Source organism: Gossypium arboreum, chromosome 13, assembly GCF_025698485.1.
Source record: "Gossypium arboreum isolate Shixiya-1 chromosome 13, ASM2569848v2, whole genome shotgun sequence".
Classification (NCBI taxonomy): Eukaryota; Viridiplantae; Streptophyta; class Magnoliopsida; order Malvales; family Malvaceae; genus Gossypium; species Gossypium arboreum.
This window is the reverse complement of record NC_069082.1, coordinates 46259949-46269449: the sequence shown is the minus strand read 5'-3', so window position 1 is coordinate 46269449 and position 9501 is coordinate 46259949.

Here is a 9501-nt window from a genome sequence, read left to right as displayed (position 1 = left end):
AAACCTTAATTTAACATATAATTTTTCATAACACAATTAAAGCATCCTCTCCATTCCATCAATTCGAAACACATACATTGCCCAATAATATCCAAAATCATATTCGGCCTTAGTACTCAACTTGCTAGCCGATTTCTCATGTTAGACTCATTTTTTAGACTCTACTTCACCTAACTACCAATTTTTTTCTTTTCATCCAAATAACATGAACAACAACCATTTCTTGAACATTTTCTCTTAACCGATTTCTCATGTTACCAACAAGATTCAAAATTTGGACATGGGCTAAGCAAGGAGCTTAATGACTAACTCAAAAAAATGCTAGAAATCCAAGAATCATCCTTGAACTTACCTTGATTTAGCTAACCACCATAGCTGAATTTTTCCAAGCTTGTTCTCTCCTAGTCACGGCAATGAGGAGCAAAGAGGAAAACTTTGGTTTCTCCTCCCATTTACCACAAGTTTTATAATTCTTAATTCCTTATTTTATTTTGTAAACTAATACTGCTAATAGAAAATACATATTATCATCAATGACCCATACCATGGCCGGCCACTACTTATTATAAATGGAAATTTGACATGCAAACCCATCATTTTTATAACATGCATTAATAGGTCCTTATAGATTAACCTATCACCTTTTAAAAGTGTCACACATAAGTCCTATTAATTAAATTCACATGCAATCGACTAAATCGAAGCTTAAAACTTTCACACATTCATATTCACATATTTTAGACAATAAATATCATATTCAAATACTTCGGTGACTCGGTTTAGCGATCCCGAAACCACTTTCCGACTAGGGTCAATTTAGGGCAGTCACAAAAGGAAAGGCAAGTACTTCAATTAATTGCTCAAAGACGTGAACCAAATCATTTAAGCGTTCACGTATTGGCTTCAGGCATAGGAAGGAGTTGACTGATTCTCGATGGTTGCACCGCTTAATCGTGCTTTCTATTCCTAATGGAAGAAGATAAGGAAGAAAAACAATATTCACTCAACTCCAAAGAAAGCTTCTAAAACAAGGTAAAAACTTCACGGATTTCATCAGGATTAATAGTCATAGGAAAAGGTACACTCAAACGAAGAAAAGATCTTTTTTGCATAGTTCTATTTTTCATATTTTCAATTCGAATGTTTACTACATTACTTCCTGAAAGTGTGCCCTTGCCCCCTGAGGGCAAGGTAGGAAGGACCTTTTATGGGTATAATTCATGTTCTCCACTCAACAAGGTACTGGATTAGCTTCTGGCGGAATCCGCTTGGATTTCCATTTTGACAAGAGATGATGCACGCTGAACTAGGATGCTAGGAAATGGCGTACTTCGACACCTGGCATCAGTTTCTTAGATTTCCTTTCTTTTTAGCCTTTCTGCTCGCCTTCCCTGAGGATGACTTCAGAGAGTAATAACTTAAGCCTTCAATAAAATACTTCTTGTAGAATATCAATAGATATTTCAACCCATTGTTTTCTATTACGAAAAAAATGAAACATTCCATTAGCTCATAAATCATGACACGGATTAGATCTCTCTATATCTATGAAAGAAAGAATAAAAAAAAAGATTTGTTTTTATTCTTTATTGTTTTTTTCGTTCCTATTCGCTTTCGGATCCGATAAAACCACGAATGGGGCTTAAACTAAAAAATAGTAAAGGATTATTTCGTTCTCGATAGTCATTACTTTAATCGGCAGATAGGAGGATACTCGGATTTGGAATCATGGGGAGTCTTGCCTAGTCATTTCTCGACTTTAAAGCCCCAATTAGTATTCTTTTATGTTATCCGAAGTCTCTTTTATATAATTTACATAATCTCCATTACCAATCCTTTATGTATTTTGGTGTTTCTAACCATCCACTCGTTTTTGTTCAATCCCGTTTGTTTAGCAATACATGTATGGGAATCCATACAAAGGATAGCGAAAACTCTATACTGTTGATCTTTTGAGCCCGCTTCAAGCTAGATTGACTAATCAACCCGTCTTGGGGTAAAGACTTCTTCCGCTTATGTTTTCTTCCACTTAACTTTTGTACATAGGAAATGAGATTCTATTTTTTGTTTAATTTACTCAATTTATAAGTCGCTTTCTTTCACTCATATATAACTATCTAATTTAGTTTATCAACTCAACTTATTTTTTAGAACGAAAGGAATAGGTAAAATAAAAGTTTCTAGTTCAACGAATCGCACGTAGAGATATTGATAAAACACATAGAGTTAATGGTATCTGGTAGCTTGCGTCCTTGAATCGATAACCATCTTTCGGCTAACCTAGCCTACTCCATCCCTTGGGACCAACAAGGGGTAGTACAGGAATATTCACCTGTTGTCCATTGACTACGCCTTTCGGCCTGATCTTAGGCCCTGACTCACCCTCCGTGGGCGAACCTTGCGGAGGAACCCTTGGGTTTTCGGGCATTGGATTCTCACCAACGTTTGCGTTACTCAAGCCGACATTCTCGCTTCGCCGTCTACTCTCGCTCACGCAGTGCTTCCCCTAAGGCGGAACGCTCCTCTACCGATGCATTTTACATCCCACAACCGGCGGATCGCTTAGCCCGTTCAGCTTGGCGCAAGAGCGTTCGATCGGTGAGCTATTGCGCACTCTTTCAAGGGTGGCTGTTTCGGGCAAACCTCCGGTGTCTCTGCACCCTACCTCCTTTATCACCGAACGGTCATTTAGGGGCCTTAGCTGGTGATTTTGGTTGTTTCCTCTCGACGATGAAGCTTATCCCCATCGTCTCACCGGCCGACCTCGACCCTGTTATTTTGAGATCATATCTAGTATTGAGTTTGCCTCGATTTGGTACCGCTCGCAGCCCAAGACCAAAGCAAGTGCTTTACCCCTAGATGTCCATCAAGCTGCTGCGCCTCAACGCATTTCGGGAGAACCAGCTAGCTCGGGTTCGAGTGGCATTTCACCCTAACCACAACTCATCCGCTGATTCTTCAACATCATCGGTTCGGACCTCCATTTAGTTTCACCCAAGCTTCATCCTGGTCATAGATAGATCACCCAGTTCGGGTCTATAAGTAGTGACAATTGCCCTATGAAGACTCGCTTTCGCTACGGCTCCGGTGGGTTCCCTTAACCAAGCCACGCCTATGAGTCGCCGGCTCATTCTTTAACAGACACCTTGTCGAGCCACAGGCTCTTCCCATCGCTTGAGCTTACGGTTTCATGTTCTATTTCACTCCCCGACGGGGTTCTTTTCACCCTTCCCTCACAAGTACTACTTCGCTATCGGTCACCCAGAGCATTTAGCCTTGCAAGGTGGTCCTGGCGATTCACACGGATTCCACGTGTCCCATGCTACTACGGTCGGGCGTAAGCTAGTGATGCTTTCACTCTTGGACTATCGCCATCTAGGGTTCGGCACTTCACCGCTTCGCCTAGCAGCACGACGCTTTTATTGCTCTCCCACAACCCCGTTTTCACGGTTTAGGCTGCGCCCATTTCACTCTCTGCTACTACGGGAATCGCTTTTGCTTTCTTTTCCTCCGGCTATTAAGATGTTTCAGTTCGCTAGGTTGTCTCTTATCTTCCCATGGATTCAGCAGCAGTTCGAAAGGTTGACCTATTCGAGAATCTCCGGATCTATGCTTATTTTCAACTCCCCGAAGCATTTCATCGCTTACTACGCTCAGACTATAATCCGGAATTTATCTTATAGTCTCGCTATGCACCTCTATCCAATCAAGGCTTTCACTTCCATTTCTTTCCTTCGAGGAGAAAGTCTTACTAAAGCTTTTGAAGGCATTACACCGGTGTTAGCAAGAAGGAGGCTTGGTTGCAAGAGGGAGCTCTTTGACATCGTTAGTGAATCTTAATATCAGAATAGCTTATATAGTTATGATTTTTTTTAGGTCCACTTACTTTTTCTTTCTTTCTCATTTTTTGAATCTGATTGGAACAATGGAGAAGTAGGAAGACTTTATCGATTCCATAATGGGTATCTAGAATATCTATGTCCCAAAACAACAAATCTGAATAATAAAAACATGAGGATGAGGCAACGACCATAAGTGACATAGCAATTCTCCTAATCGACTACTTATCATCATAATGAACATTCTACTTAAAAACTAAAAAAAAACTACTCACCAAGCGGTTACCTTTTTTTCATATCTATATTCTCTGCTGAAAAAGAAAATGAAGACTAAGACAGGAGTTTCATAAAAAATGGAAAAGCCCTTTTTTTTATCGGATTTGAACTAGACGACTTATGCCTATTTCGAAAATCCTTAAAAGGGGGAGAGTTGTAATATCCCGAATTAGGGCCTAATCGGAATAGTGGTTTCGTGACCACAAATCTGAGATAGAAATAATTATTTTGTAATTATTTTGATGTTTATGATAAGATTGCATGATTGTGTGAAAATTTCGTGATGAAATCCTATGCCTAAAGTACTTAAATTGAAATTAGGGACTAAATCGAATAATTTGCAAAACTTGCATTCTAGAAGTTTTTAGTATGAAATTGCCTTGAAATATTAATTAGGAGGTCTTAAATGGTACTTTGACCAATTTTAAGTTCATAGACAAAATTAGGACATGGAAGGAATTTTTTTAAAGTTTAGTAAGGAGGGGCATTTTGGTCATTTGAATATTAAATGAAATAAAAAGGAAAAAATAACACAAAATTTGTTATCATCTTCCTTAGTTGCTGTCGAATGCTCCCTCTCTCCATAGCTAGGGTTTCTTCAATTTTCAAGCTTCATAGTAAGTGATTCCAAGCCCCGTTTTTAATGATTTTTACGTTTTTGAAATCCCGGTAACTCGGTATAGCTTATGATAGTAATATTTTGAGTTAGAGTTCATATTTGGAAAAAATACCCATAGGTGAAATTTGTGAATTTTGATGTTTTATGATAGAATATGACGTTTTAAATTATGTTAGACAACTTGTGCTACTCAGTTTTGAGTGAAAACGAGTAAAAGGGCTTAATCGGCAAAAATACCTAATAGTCATAAATACATGTTAGAGTGAGAATTTGATGTTGTCATAGAAGGGAAAAGTGATCAGCATGTCATAAAATATAAGAATAAGGAATTAATTTTAATTCCATAGATTTGGGGCAAAAGTGTAAATATGTAAAGTTTAGGGGTAAAATTGTAATTTTGCTAAAATTTGAATTAAAGACTAATTTGATAATGTGAGTATTGAATAAGCTAAATGTGTTATTTTAGATCAAGAAAGACGTGGAATCGACCCCAATCGAGGAAAAGAAAAGATTGTGGACTAAATTGCAAAATCTTTATATTTTGGTACCAAGGTAAGTTCATGTGTGAATAATGTAGCATAATTGATATTTATAAGTTATTGATGTTAATTATATGATATGCTGATTTTTATCATGAAATTTATGCTTTGTGGTTATTTTCGAATAAAATGCAAATTATGCATATTATTTGTTAAATATAAAGTGCTACCGAGTATTGGTTTCGGTATTTTACGGAAGATGGCAAGAATATATGTTCGAGGAAAATCCCGTTTCAACCTTAGGAATAGATTAGGATACAGGTGACATGTCACTAGGATGGTTGAGCATCCGAACTCGTTGAGTTGAGTCCGAGTTCACTTATGGATGCGAATGTCCGAACTCGTTGAGTTGAGTCCGAGTTCGAGAGATGTAACTAGGCATCCGAACTCGTTGAGTTGAGTCTGAGTTCACTTATGGATGCGAACGCCTGAGCTCATTGAGTTGAGTCTGAGTTCACTTAGGGGCGGGTTACATGATTGCTTGATTACATATGTGGCACTTATGTGCAAATTATCCATGTATCCGAATTATATTCCGATGTGTTCAACGGGTAAAATTTCTAGTGAAATGGAAGAACATTTAAGGTGCAAGTGACGTTTTGGTAAGTGTTGTGAAATGGATACTTTGGACAGGTATGTACTTAACCCTCGGGTTGAAAATAGATACGACAACAATAAGGTGGTAAGATGATAAATGATGTTTAGAAATGTAATATATGTTTTGGTGATACCATGCTAAGGTTGTTTGGTAAAATTGTATTGTTATGTTACTTGTTATTTGCATATGAACTTACTAAGCATTTATGCTTACTCCCTCCTTTTCATTCACTGTAGTTTTGAACAAGCCGGCTCGGGAATCGGGACAGATCGAAGGTTCGATCACACTATCCGAAGGATTTTTTTTGGTAAATGGCTTATAAAACTTAAGTATAGCATGTATAGCAATATACCTATTTTGTGTAAATAATTTTGTGATATGGCAGTGAATTGGTTGAGAAAATGCTTGATAATGATAAGTCATGGAAATGGCTAATTTAGATTATGTTTGATGTCTTGGAAGGTAAATAGGTTATCTAGTCCATAAAACTCATGAAAAGATGAAATTTGCCATAAACAGAACATTACAGCAACACTGACGTGAGTTTGAAAATTTACTAAAAATCATAGAAATCGAATTTGGTAATGGATTAAATATGAAATTGAAGCCTAATATGTCTAGTTTCAAATAAAACAAACGAAATAGGTAAAGGAATTATATGTTAGAAGATATTTGAATTTTAGTGAAACAGGGCCAGAGCGATTTCTGGATCCCCTGTTCTAAATTTAGAAATTCACCATAAATTTTAAAAAAATAATTAGGTGGTGTATTTTATATTCTTGGAATCCTTATTGAGTCTAGTTTCAGGATAAACAAACGTCATAGTCAAATAAATTTTTTACAGAGAGAAACATGGTTCGTAGTAAACAGAGGTTAGTCTAGTCAAGTCCTGAAATAGGGGTAACTTTAACTAATAAACTGTACTAATTGGCCCAACCAAAAATTCTATAAAAAATTAGTAAATAGATATATGAGTCTAGATTTAGGAAAATTTACAGATCTTGATTTGAGTTTCAGTAACTCGAGATATGATTTTTCTTGTAACTGTGATGCAGGTAGCTAGAAAACTGTGAATGTAGAAACAAATGATTCGAAGTTCTTAATTTGATAAATTATGTTTGGTAACACCTCAAGCTCGACTCCGGCGACAGTCTCGGGCGTTGGGGCGTTACAGACCTTGTGACATAAGTCAGTATACCCCCTAAATGGCACATGGCCTAGTACACGGGCGTGTGTGGCCATTTTGAATGGCACACGGGCTAGACACATAGGTGTGTGGTTGGCCGTGTGACCCAAGTCAGTATACTCTCTAGTTTTCACACGACCTGACACACAGGCGTATCCTCGACTGTATGACACAAGTCAATAGATATGCACTGTTTTTACACGGTCTAAGACACGGGCATGTCTATTATCCGGGCGTGTGACATTAGAAATGTTGAAAATTTTTCTAAGTTTCTGAAATTTTTATATGTTATCAATTTAGTCCCGATTGCATGATTAAAGCCTTGTATACTTGATTTTTGTACACATTGAATATGATTGAATGATAGTTACTGAAATGAAATGATAATTGATAAATGATTGCTCTGAATTGAATTGCAAGTCTGGTAATGCCTCTTAACCTATTCCGGTGACGATTACGGATTAGGAGTGTTACATTTGTTGGTATCAGGGCCAGGTTTAGTCGATTCTAGGACTAACATAGCGTATGTGAGTCTAGTTATACATGCTATATATAAAACTGTGATAGTGTGATGACTCCTGACATTTTCAAACGTGTTTTATATAGTAATGGATCCCGAACGAGCTGTAGCAGATGACGTAGAATGTAATGCGCCAGCTCCCACTTAAGGGACTGAGCCTATGGAATCTAGACCCGTGACAAGTAGTTATGAGGGTGAGGCTAAAGAAGTCTTCTTCCAAATATTGAATGAGTGGTGCACACAGTACATTCGTATAAACCCGACTGTTCAGCAACCTCCACCCCCACCTGCTCCCCAACCGATCCTTGTAGTTTCTCAAGGTATTGATCCTCTACGATTAAATAAACCACATGTTGACAAGATACAGAAACACGGAGCTGAGGAATTCAGAGCTACTGTTAATGATGATCCAGAAAGAGCCAAATTTTGGCTTGAGAACACGATTCGGGTATTCGACGAATTACCTTGCACACCTGAAGAATGCCTAAAATGTGTTGTATCATTGCTAAGAGACACAGTGTATCAATGGTGGAATACCTTGATATCCGTAGTTCCGCAAGAAAGAGTTACTTGGGATTTCTTTCAAGTTGAATTTAGAAAGAAATACATCAGCCAAAGATTCATCGATCAGAAGAGAAAAGAATTCCTTGAATTGAAGCAAGGTCGTATGTTAGTCACAAAATATGAAAGAGTTTGTATGACTCAGCAAATATGCTCGTGAATGCGTCTTTTCTGAAGCTATAATGTGTAAAAGATTCGAGGATGGATTGACTGAAGAAATTAGAGTGTTAGTTGGAATTCTTGAACTGAAAGAGTTTGTTGTTTTGTTTGATTGAGCTTGTAAAGCTGAAGAGCTTTGCAAAGAGCAAAGAAAAGTCGATTCTGTGGCTAGAGATTCTAGAAAGAGATTTGCGGGCAAATCACATCAATCAGCATCAAAGAAATTTAGAGACTATTATCCTCATTCTACGACTTCTACGAGAATTTCGATTAAGGACAGAGATGTAAGACATTTTAGTTCTAAACCTTAGGCGACATCTGTTGCCCGTGTGGGGAAGTGTTAGAAATGCTGGACCTGGATGTAAACACTGCAATAAGAATCACTATGATAAATGTAGATTAGTGAGCAGAGCTTACTTCAAATGTGGATCTCTTGATTATTATCTCCGGGATTGTCCAGAAAAGTTTACACTAATAGAGACCAACCAGTGAAAGTTAGTAACACGACTACTAGAGGGAGACCACCTTGAAATATTAGAAATATGAGTGGTAATAGAGGTGCTACGAGAGATTCGACTGTGAGATCTAAGGCACGAGCACCTGCCAGAGCTTATGCTATTCGTGCACGGGAGGAGGCATTATCGCCAGACGTTATTACCGGTACTTTTTCTTTTTTTGATATTGATATAGTTGTGTTGATAGATCTTGGATCAACTTATTCATATATCTGTATGAATTTAGTATTTAAAAAGAGTTTACATGTCGAGTCTACAGAGTTTGTAATTAAAGTATCGAACCCCTTAGGAAAATCTGTTTTAATTGATAAAATTTGGAAGAATTGTCCTCTGATGATCCGGGGTTACTGTTTTCGGGCTGACTTGATCCTTCTACCGTTCGATGAGTTTGATGTGATTCTGGGTATGGACTGGCTGACTATGCATGATGCAGTTGTGAATTGTAGACAGAAGACTATTGAATTGAAATGTCAAAATAGTGAGATTCTTCGGATTAAGTCTGATGATTTGAATAAATTACCGAATGTGATATCGTCTGTGTTAGCTCAAAAATATTTGAAAAAGGGTTATGATGCATACCTTGCATATGTACTGGATATGAAAGTGTCAGAATCAAATATTGAATCGGTACCTGTTGTTTATGAGTTTTCGGATGTATTTCCAGAAGAATTACCAGGTTTACCTCCAAA